Here is a 12,033-nt window from a genome sequence, read left to right on the forward strand (position 1 = left end):
AAACCAAATAAATAACCCAATCAATAAATGGGCAAAGGAACTGAATGTACACATCACAAAAGAAATACAATTGGTTAATAAATATATGAAAAAATGTTCAACATCTCCATCAATTAGAGAAATGCAAATTAAAACTACACTGAGATTTCATCTCACTCCAGTTAGATGCCAATTATCAAGAATACAAATAACAGTAAATGTTGGTGAAGATGTGGGGGAAAATGTACCCTCATACATTGCTGATGGGACTACAAATTGGTGCAAGTACTAAGGAAAGCAGTAGGGAGATTCCTTAGAAAACATTGAATGAAACCACCATTTGACCTAGTTATCCCACTCCTCCGCACATTCCCAAGAAACTTAAAATCAGTGTACTATAGTGACACAGCCACATCAATGTTTACAACAGCTCAATTCACAATAGCTAAACTATGGAACCAAACTACGTGCCTTTCAAGAAATGGATAAAGAAAATGTGGTATACATACATAATGGACTATTAATCAGCCATATAGAAGAATGAAATTATAGCATTTGCCAATAAATGCATGGAACTGTAGACAATCATACTAAGTGAAACAAGTCAATCCCCCAAAATCAAAAGCCAAGTGTTCTGATATGCAGATGCTAACACACAATAAGGAGTGGCATGCAGGGAAAATAGAAGTTCTTTGAATTAGACAAAGGGGAATGAAGGGAAGAGATGGGGCAATGAGAATAGGAAAGACAGTAAAATGAATCAGACATAACTTTCCTATGTTCATATATGAATATACAACCAGTGTAACACCACATCTTACACAACCACAAGAATAGGAAGTTAATACTCCATGCATATATGATATGTCAAATACACTCTACTGTCATGTATAACTAAAAAGAACAAATAGAAAAATTTAAAAAAGAAGTGAAATAGGACCAGACTAGTTATGTTCATCATAACTGATGTGACTTTGGACTCACTTTTCTAGGGATTTCTACTCCTCCATCCCTTCCAAGGACCTCAGAAGCACTGAAATGCCAGATGAAAATCCTTTGTGTTTTGAAATATCTAGAGTGCTTGTGGATTCCTACAGTAAACGCTGGCTGAATCGAGTGTGTAATGGTAGCATTGTATAATTTTACCACTACCTGACCTTACCATCTCTGCCTCCTAAGGCTGTCCTGTATGAACTGCATATTCCAGGCTCCTTTACCTTCTGGCTTTGGTTGGGTGGGATCATGGGAGAATCCAGCAGGAGAAGATGAGAAAATAGGAATTGAGACAGATAAGGATATCTCTCTCTGCCTCCTTTCAACTCCCCATTAAACTGTGAGTTCTTGATCCTGCCTCCAACTCTGTAGGCTCCTTTCATTAAACTTCCCTCTTGAGTACACTTTGAGTATGATGTCTGTTTTGAACCTGATTCATAGCAGGTATTTAATAAGCAAAAATTTTCAACTATAAATCTAAAAAAGAGTAACAGACCATCTCCCATCTTCCAGGTTTACTACAGATGGAGGTCTTTTTAAGATGCCCTTCTTCTGCCTTAAAACATCAGTGGCTCCCAAGTATAACCATCACCACACCCCCACTGTAAGCTGCAGCCAGACAGAAGTAATTTCAGCTCCCTCTGCAATGTGTTCTCTTCCTCTGAGCCTCTGCACATGCAGCATAGGCTGGAAACTGCTCACCACCCCCACTCTCATCAAAAAGTCACTTACCCTCATGAACTTCCCTGAGATGGTAGAATACTTGTTGAGGGCCACAGCCCAGTTGGAATGACTGCATGGCATTTTGCCAGAAGGGAGTGGTTGAGAGGTGATGCCAGAGAGCTGTTGAGATGATGGTGGTTATGTTAAGCTGTGCATTCAACTGTATATTAGACCTTTACTGTCTAGTAATAGGGCGGCTCTTGTTGCCTTGGGTGCATCCTGTACTTTGGAGTTCCCATAGAGTTCTAGAGAGTGAGTGTGCTCAGCCCAGTGAAGTGGGAGAGAGTTCCCAGGGAGGGTGCGTGGAGTGCTGGTGGAGTTCGGGCAATAAAGTTTCCTGTTTGAACATACAAGTGCTTTGTGGCAGCTCGGTTATATGTGCCCAGCCAGACTGCGGCAAATACTCTCCCTCTGTAGTCTTTATGTACCAATATACAGAGAGAGTATTCACTGTTACATTGTTCTACGACTGCCTACTTACCTGTGTCCTCCAAGACTGTAAGATCTAGAACAAGGAAAGAGTCCTAGGAAAGGGAATGAGTCTTTCCCTCTCTCTGTGCATCTCTGTCTCTCTTTCTGTCTCCCATTGATCTGTTGCTTTTCTGTTTTCTTCCATTCATTTGTATTTGTATCCCAGCATAATAGCCTGGTACACAGTAGGTCTTAGTAACTACAAATGTTGAATGATTAAACCTCTCTCTTGGCTTCCAGGTCATGTCTCTTTCTTGATTTTTCTCTTTCTCTGGCTTTCCTCTTTCTTTGTTCTTGGAAGCCTTCACAATCAACTCCTCCTCTGTCTACCCATTAACTATTCTTCAGAGCAGCTCATTCTTATCTGCCTTTTGGACTTCAGCCATCAGTAAATACCACAATCCCCCAAAGCATATTTTCAATCTTAACCTTTCACATGAGCTAAGGCTGGCCCTCTCTCCTTTCAAGCAGTTCAGATAAAGTCTCATTATTTCTCCATTCCCAACCTGTCCTCCTCCTGCTTCCAGTACTCAGTCCATCCAGTTGTCCAAGTGACAAACTTCAAAGTCCCCCAACTCTTTCCATTTTTCCCCCCTTTGTCCTGCTGGGCAAAGTGTTTCATCCATTCCCACAGTTTACACTCTGTTTCTGAGTCTTTATTTTTCCTAATTCTTTTACCAAGAACAGTTTGCCCCCACTTTCTCTCAAATACTTTGCATTCTTTGAAATTCAGAAAACTGGTCAATTTCAATTTATTGCTTCTTCCTCCAAGTTCTACCTAAGTTATTTCTATTTTTGTCTGCTTGTGGGATTTGTTTGTTTGTTTGTTTTTGCAGTTCAAGGGTTTGAACCCAGGACCTTGCACACATAGGTAGTTAAGCACTCTACCACTGAGCTATAGATCCCCCACACTTGTTAAAATTTTGGGACAGGGTCTCGGTTTCCCAGGCTGGCCTCCCTCTTGTGATCCTCCTGCCTCAGCCTCAGAAGCAGCTGGGCTTGATGGGTAGCTGAACCAAGTAGATGGCTAGGGCACCTGGCTTGATGCCATGACTTTTAACGTTGGATCTAAACATGTCTCCATCAGTAGAAGGTAAAATTCTTAGTTTTTTTTTTTTTTAAATCATTGGGACTAGCTTGTGATTGATATTTTATGCAATTAAAATATTTTATATGAATGAATGAATAAACGAATTAACTGGGAAAGAGAATCTTTTCAATTACACCCTTTCAGAGGTTATTGCAAGAGAAACTTTGAGATTAAAGGATAATAGTCTCAGTTGAAAAACCTGAACTGTATGTGACCAAGTCAATATACACTTTTACAAGATATTGTATGTGCTTATACACGACAGTTAATTGCTATGCAGATAGCAAGATTTTTTTTTTTAAAGCTTACCCTGCAGAATTTGATTTTAAACATTATCAATTCCAAGTATGGGCAAATTTTAAAAGGGAAGGTGTGATTTTTAACTCCTTCTATGCTCTTTTTTACCCTGGGTGACAGGCATTAGATAAAAGAAAAAAAAAAAAAAGCCTGTATCAGTATAGGGCTAGGCACTTGGTAGGCCCTCAACACATTTTAACTCCTTTCCTTTTTCCTCTTCTTTATTTCATATTTGAAGGTTCGCGAATGTTGAGTATTTAAGAGAAGTTTTAGTTTTTGGATTTCAATTTGACTAAAACAGCGTCATATTCTGACAGTCCCTATTAACTCTGAAACCCAAGGGAAAGAAATCGCTGGAAGGGGAGGGGGAGAAAAGAGGCGGTGCAAAAACTGCAAGCAAAGGTGCCCAGCTTTTTTGGCTGCCTTTGTCTTTTTTTAAGCCCAGAGAGGCACGATGCGCTAACTGCAGTAGCAGATTAGTTTCCCCCAGGAGGCGCCCGCCTGCCCGGAATCTCCCCGCCCTCCAGGTGCCTCCTGCTTCCGCCCGGCAGTGCGCTGCAGATCCCGGCCTCTGGGGGCGCCAGGGGCCGAGTCGCTGAGGTGGAGACAGCGACCTTACTCCTAGCTTCGCCTCTCAAAGCTCTCAGAAGGGTGGCGACAGTGGCAAGGTGCACACCGAAGGGAGTCCTTTCCCCGGGCAAGCTGCAGCACAACCGCTTGCCAAAGGCGGCTGGGGTCTGTGACGCAGCCGCCTGCCGCGCTCAGGTTCAGGCTGCCAGGAGAGGCAGCGTCGTGGGTCCTGGCCCCTGCTATCCAGCGGCGCCCCGGGTCTGGGCAGATCCTGGGCTCAACGGAGCTAAGGCGGCGCCCGCCCGCGCAGCCCGCTCGCCAGCGCCTGGCTCTCACAATGATGAAGAAGTTTAAGTTTAAGGTGGACTTCGAGCTCGAGGTACCCTTCGTCATTGGGGTCCTCTTCTTCAAGATGTGGCTGCTGGACGGCGGCAGCTTCACTGCAGGTAAGGCGCCCTCCTTACCTCCCGCGCCTCCAGAGCCCTGCCTGTGCAGCCTTGGCTGGTTCATGGACAGCATCCCTTCCCTTGGCCCCTTCATTCCAGCTGGGAAGCTAGCCTTGTGAGCTCCCTGTCCTGCAGGGACCAGTCCAAAACCAGTCAGGAATGTATCCATCAGCACAAAATGCTTCACAAATGGGTTTAACTAGGTTGGCCTTGGCTTCTGCATTCCTGGCTCCAAATGGTTCCTGGTGACAGCTCTTTCCTCCCAGTTCTCTAGGAATGGGAGCAATGGCCAAAGGGAGAGAGAGGATGCTTCTTGTTTCCTTTAAGACATTTCCCTATTTGTAAAATACAAAGTGGAATTGGAGCTGTTGTTAAAAACAAAAAGGATCCCAGCTGCTCTGAGTTCTAAGAACTTCCCCTGTGAACAGCCTGTGCTTGGTTGACACCAAGGGGGTTTTGTGCGCCCAGATTGAGGCTGAGGTAGGCCAGGTTGGCCTTAATTTAAGGAAAGTATTCCTAGCAGATGAGGCAACAGTCCATGAGACTGTAGATTGCATCTCCAGGTCTGAACTAATGCTCATCTAATTACCTGTCTTGAAGTGACCACTGTGAGTCTCAATGTGGGGGACTTAGAACCAGGAGGGGATCCCAAACTCTGTGCTCATTTTGAAATGAGCCTCTCCCTGTGCGCCCTGTGCACTCTCTGGGAGAGACATTAATAGGTTCCAGAATGCAGCCAGGTGTGGCAATGTTCCTTGAGTAATTTCAGGGTTATTCACAGACTGACAGATTTGCCCTAGGGTGTTTTTCTATTTTCTTGAAAAGAAAAAAACCCAAAAAGTTTATCACTGAATTTTTGAGTTCTTGAGGTCAAGGAGAAGGGTTAATGATCTTTGTTTAACCCAAATATATATATATATAGTGGTCACAGACTTTATTTTTACACTAAAAATATTGTACTTTCTTTTTATCTATCATCCCATTAAAATTGTAAAGGAAATAATGTCAATGGATTGTGGAATTGGAGCCAGAAAATTGTCCACTGTGGCAATATTGAAGATTATGGTAGCCCAATAATGTCTGGTTGGCTAAACCAAAGGACGTGTAAAGCACTATTGATTCTCAAAATTAATAAATAGTCCACTGAGGATAATTTTAAAAATTAAGTTTGGTAACAAATCTGAGGATATTCAGCTAATGAATGGTGCAAATAATATGTGTGTGTGTGTGTGTGTGTGTGTGTGTAAAACCAGCTCCCAAGGTACGGAAAAGCCTATATCAATTCTGAGTGTACTGTAGGTGAAAGTGACAGTCTTGTTTTGCTGCTAGGTTCTACCCCCCTACCTGGAGCAGATAGGTGAGTACTCCTGGCAATGGTGACACCTGGTGGTCAGGACACTTGCTGGCTACCTTTTGAATATAATTCTTTCTTTCTATTTTTTTCTTTTTTCTTTTCTTTTCTTTTTTGTACAGGGGCTTGAACTCAGGAGTACTGGACCATTTAGCCACATTCCCAGCTCTATTCTGTATTTTATATTTATACACAGGGTCTGGCTGAGTTCCTTAGGGCCTCACCATTGCTGAGGCTGGCTTTGAACTCACAATCCTCCTAAAATATACTATCCTATTTAATTCTCACAGCAAGCCTAGGGATCCACATTTTGTGAATAAATGATTCAAAGTCCCCACAGATGATATGTGTAATGCCGAGACTGTGATACAGGTGTAACATCAAACAGGGTGATGCCAGATAAAAGGAGAAAGTGTGTTCTGTGCTGAAGAGTTTCTAAATAGGCAGCTTCCTAATGGTTTTAAAGTGCAGTGGGTGTCATTTCATTTGTCCTCTGCAAGAGTTGGAAAGGAAAAACTATGCTGTGATAAGCTTCACCCTTTCTCTTCCAACTAAAATGTGGCTTTAATCAAGGTAAACACTGTTAAGCATATTGCTTGATTTTGTCTTCCTTTTTTTTTTCCTTTTAGGCTGAGCAGAGAATGAGAAAACTCTGATTCTTGATTTATCCCCCTCTCTTCATCCTCAATTCTTTTTAAATTTATTTTAAAATTTATTTTTGTAGTTGTAGATGGACAGAATGCCTTTGTTTATTTTTATGTGGTGCTAAGGATTGAACCCAGTGCCTCACACAGGCTAGGTAAGTGCTCTGCCACTGAGCTACAGCCCCACCCCTCCTCCTCAGTTCTTATCATTACAAAATTTGTATTTATGAAAAAAAAATAGTGCTTGGTACAGCCAAACAAACAAAGAAACAGAATTTGAGGGAAATGATTCAAAATAAGAAGTATGTGCCTTTGAAGTTAGGTAGAGAGAGTTAGCATAAAGCTAAGAACAAGAGTTTGGAATGAGGTAGGTTTAAGCCTAATCCCAGTTCCACCATGGTAGATCTGGTTGTGGTTACTTAGGCTCTCAAAGTTAAAAATCTGTAAAATTGAAACAGTCACTGACACTTGAGGCTATTTTGAGGATTTAGTAAGTTGATGTGCCTAAGATGTGCCCAACAGTGCTTTGGCATCTAGTTGGCACTTAAAGAGGAGATGACAAACTTATTCGAAAAGGTCTGCTTGCTTTTACAAGGGAAAAAAGAAATCCTGAAATACCAGTGGTAAGTAAATTATTTCAAAATTGCATAACTCTTACCTAGTGGATGCCAGTCTAGGAATGCAACTGTGATTAAATGCTAGGTTTTAATTTCTAAAAATCCATTTGTGGGACCCTTTTAAATCAGAAACATTAAACACTGTAACATTTCTCCCATAAAATACGTGGAATCAATAATATGTAAAAGATATTATAAAGCACACTCAAGACTGCTGTCTTTAGAAAGGTTTACCAGGTTGTTCTTGGCTAGTGTCTGGGAACCTGAGTGGTAAATAGTTCTATACCTGATATAAAACTTCATATAAATGATACAAGCTGCTCAATGTGCCTAGACTGCACAAAGTGTGATTCTTGATAAACACCTTCTGAGAGTCATGCATTTGGGTCCATTAAGCAAAAAGTGCTAATGTAACCAACCTAATAAAAACATTCAGCACTGAGTCACTAATGAGTTTTCCTAGTAGACAACACATGCCACAATTTGATGCTAAAGAAATTGTGCCTGAGTTTGCTTAGTATCCTGTTGCTGTAATAAATCATAGCCATAAAACAACTATATGCTGAGTCCTGTGAGTTCTCCTGAGGAATCTCCAAACCCAGGGATGGTCTTGGGAACCCCCCTACATGAACTAATGTGAAACAATATTTGTTTGTTAGAGAAAAGTCTTGGAGATATATAGAAAATTCTCATCTCTTACACACACATACACACACACCAAACACTTGGCTTTGTATAAAACCTAAACATGCAGATACTTCATTTTTCACCAATATTAATTGTGCATTTACCAGTTTCTAGCTGTTAGGAATTGTGAGAAGTACAACAAATAAAGGGTCCACAAAAAATTACCTCAAGTTAATAAAAATAATTATAATTATTTGTCAGTAGGAGACAGTATGACTTGCTGCCCTGTCTATGGGTCAGACAATATGTGAGGGTTGTAGAAGTTATAAAGGAAAAGAGTTCATTTACAACTGTACTGGTTACTGAAAATTGTATTTGCATTTTAGTTGAGCATGCTAGGAGGATGAATTTGCATTGACAAGAAAGTGAGGTGGGAGGACAGCTTGAGCAAGACACTCATAGAATTGGTTCTAGATCATCCTGATTCCACAGAGTTCATGTGGAGCAAAAGCAGAAGATTAGAAGAAGCCTTTGAATGCCATTATAGTTTGCTTTCCATTGCTCATAGGATAAAATTCAAGCTAGGATTCTTGAACTGAGTTGTAGTAAGATTAAAGTGATATTTGAGCGTCCTGGCTGGATGATACTTTTGAATTTAAGTGATAATAGATGCGATGAGGAGGAAAATTAGGAGCCTATTAAAATAATGCAGGCAGGAGCTAATGAGATCCTGAACTCAAGTTTCTCATATAAGTGACTGATAAATGAAAATGCTGTGATAGATCCCTTGATGCCAGGAGAGAAATAAGAAAGTCCAGACAATTGTATATGGTGGTAGAAGATATGAAGACTTAAGTTGATAACATGATAACATGATATATTGGGGGTGACAGTGAGTCTGATAAGCAGTTGAAGTCACATTTATTGCGATATATGTGTTTCTTAAATTCTTGTCTATGGGAGCCATACAAACCTGCTTATTTCTCATTTAGGTCTTCCTTATACTGTTTTGGCCTTTTAGTGATTGTTAGTGAAAATTAATTGTAGAAGGATCCATTTTCTTCAGGGAATGTTTGCTCAGTGAAGAGGTTAAAAAGAAATAAGACTAAAAGGTATTTATTTGTAATGAATGAAGTTGTTATTATGATTTTGGTACTGGGAATTAAACCCAGGGGTGATTAACCACTGAGCCACATCCCCAGCCATTTTTATGTTTTATTTTGAGACAGGGTCTTTTTAAGTTGCTTAGAGCCTCACTAAATGCTGAGTCTGACTTTGAACTTGGGATCCTCCTGCCATAACGCCCCATGCCCCCAGTCATTGGGATTACAGGGGAGAGCCACCGTATCCAACTATAAGTGTTATTAAAATGGTCAGGGTAAATGGTTAGATTTTACATAACCACAATTATTATAAAATTTGGAAAATACCTTGTACAATTATATTGGTCAATTCAGCTGAAGCCAAATTCTTCCATAATAAAATATTTTCAAATATCTCTTAGACAAAATATTATATTTTTTGAATCTTCTTAGAGTTCTTCTTTTGTAAACATTTAAATCACTTTTGAAGTTTTATTAAGACTGTCAGGATAAATTTAATTTTGTTCTGTTTAAATAAAGGAAGAAATTTTTTCTACATATTTTAGGCCAATTTTCCCTATTTCTTCATCTGTATGGGTGGGTGGGTGCTAATAGCTAAAGTAATTTTTCAGATTTCACATGAGTTTGTGGCAAAAACACATGTGAATTCAGGAAGTGTCCAGGAAGCTATTGAACACGTCTGTGTATTGGATCTTTTACTTTGTAAACAAGCTAAAAAGATTTCTCTCTTTTTTTGTCAAAGACTGTCTTTATGTTTTCAAGATTTTATTTTTTTAACTTGTGTAACAAATATTTATTATTTTAACTAAATTATTTATTCCAATTTGGTAAACATGATGGCAGAATACAATATATTTCATATTACATATATAGCGCACGATTTTTCAAGTCATTGATTGTACACAAAATATTTCACACTGTTCATGTCTATGTACATGTACTTAGGGTAATTATTTCTAACTCATTTCACCATTATTTCTACCCCCATGCCCCCTCCCTGTTTTCAAGATTTTAATTCACTTCATTGTTTATTTCTTTTTAGTAATTTTCCATACTTCAAAAGTTATATAGACTCATGTGGAAAACTTAGAAAAGCAAAAAGAAAAGAACAAAAATTGCACGTAAATGAAAAATCCAGAAATAAACACTATTATCGATATTTTGGTTTATGACCTAGGAACCTGTATCAATCCCCACATATACATACATACATAGACATATATGCACGCCCCCTCCACAATCAGCTTTTTTAAAAAGAGATCATAATGTAATTAATACATTTTTTGACATCTATATCATTAAATATTCAATGTTAAAGTGCTTTAAAATTAGCATACTATAGTGATCCATGCATACCAAAGTTTATATCAGTGCAGTGCAAAATAGCAGAGTAATGGAACCAGTCTCGGTGCCCATCAGCAGATGAAAGGATAAAGAAAATGTAATATATATAATGGAATTCTACTCAACCATAAAGAGGGATGAAATCATGGCATTTGTGAAGTAAACGAGACTCAGAAAATCAAGGGCAAATGTTTTCTCTCATATGCTGAATCTAGAGCAAAATAAGGGGGAAAAGGCAGGGGCCCCATGCAAATAGTAGGGAGACCAATGTAGTAGAAGAGGAGGATTGAAGGGGAGAAGGAGGGACTGTAAAAGGGAGGATGCACAATAAATTGACCAAATTTATGATCTGTACATATATGATTGTACCATGATGAATTCCACCTTTATGTGCACCTATAAAGCACCAATTTAAAAAACAATAAATACATAGAAGGAAGATCAGCAGAGCAGAGGAAGGGAATAGAGCCAGGGAAGAGGGGAGGGAAAGAGAAAGTATTTGGGACTGAAATGGAGCAAATTGCATTCCAGTCATGTATGATTGTATCAGAATGAACTCCACTATTATATATAATTATAATGTGCTAATAAAAATGAAAATGTTTTAAATAGATGCATATCATTCTATTTTATTAATTTTCATGGTTTATTGTACCAACCTTTTTGTAGCAGTCGGGTTCTTGTTGTTATTTTGAGCTGCTGGGTATTGGACCTCTACCTCTGGGCCATATCCCCAGCTCTTTTTTTCCTTTGTAATTAATAGTTTTATAAATAAACCATCATAAGCATCCATATAGCCCAATTCGGGGCATGATTATTTAGGATTAACACTTAGAAATGGAAATATCTAGTAATGCATGCATGTTTTTAAAACATTTGACATATACTGCCAGTTCACCCTTTTGCATTAAATTGAGTTTTGATGATGAAAAAAAACTAATAAATATCAAATATCAAAAGTAACCAATATTAGAAAATGCTGTTTGACCATATGACAGATAATTGTTTACACCCTGGCTCCAGCAATGGCCCTTCTGGGTATATATACAAAGGCAATTATATCAGTATGCTGAAGAGAAGTCTGCACTCCCACGTTCATTGCAACATTATTCACAATAGCCAAGACACTGAAACAACCTGTCTGTAACAGATGAATGGATTTTTAAAATGTGGTATATCCAATGGAATAATATTCAGTCTTTAAAAAGAAATAAATCCTGTCATTTGTGACAAGGTGGATGAACCTGGAAGACATTATGCTAAATGAGGTAAGCCAGGCATAGACAGTGCACATGTGTAACATGAAAAAGGCCAACTCCTGGAAGCAGAGAATAGAATGTTGGTCTCCAGAGCATAGGGGTGGGAGGTATGGGGAATTTCTAATTTCTGTTAGAATGAATAAGTCCCAGAGATATAATGTATATCATAATTATTAGAGTTAATGTACATTTAGAAATTGCTGAGAGTGGATGATAAATGTTCTGAGAACAAAAAACAAGTGAATTGGTGAAATTATTAACTAAATTGAACCATTTCACAATGTACACATATATCAAAACATCATTATACACCATGTAATAACACATTATGAAATAAATATATAATTGAGTGCATAATTTTTGGTCAACTATATATTAATATAAATAAAGATGTAAGAAGAACTCTTTATATCCTCACTGGAAATGGAATCATCAATTCACTTTATTATAATAGCTGTGATCTACTAGTAGCTAACATTTATCTTAGCACTTTCCTAATATATATATATATATATATAT

The 12,033-nt window shown here is 38.7% G+C and overlaps 1 long non-coding RNA gene across 1 annotated transcript in view; it reads left to right on the top strand.

Annotated features, from left to right (window-relative positions):
* Positions 1–4,046: 4,046 nt before the first annotated feature.
* LOC125614853 overlaps positions 4,047–12,033 on the top strand; it is a 14,347-nt gene continuing 6,360 nt past the window's right edge. Inside the window, exon 1 of the long non-coding RNA XR_007345421.1 lies at positions 4,047–4,569. This is a non-coding gene — a long non-coding RNA (uncharacterized LOC125614853). The remainder of the gene's footprint in view (positions 4,570–12,033) is intronic.

Source organism: Marmota marmota, unplaced genomic scaffold (assembly GCF_001458135.2).
Source record: "Marmota marmota marmota unplaced genomic scaffold, marMar, whole genome shotgun sequence".
Classification (NCBI taxonomy): Eukaryota; Metazoa; Chordata; class Mammalia; order Rodentia; family Sciuridae; genus Marmota; species Marmota marmota.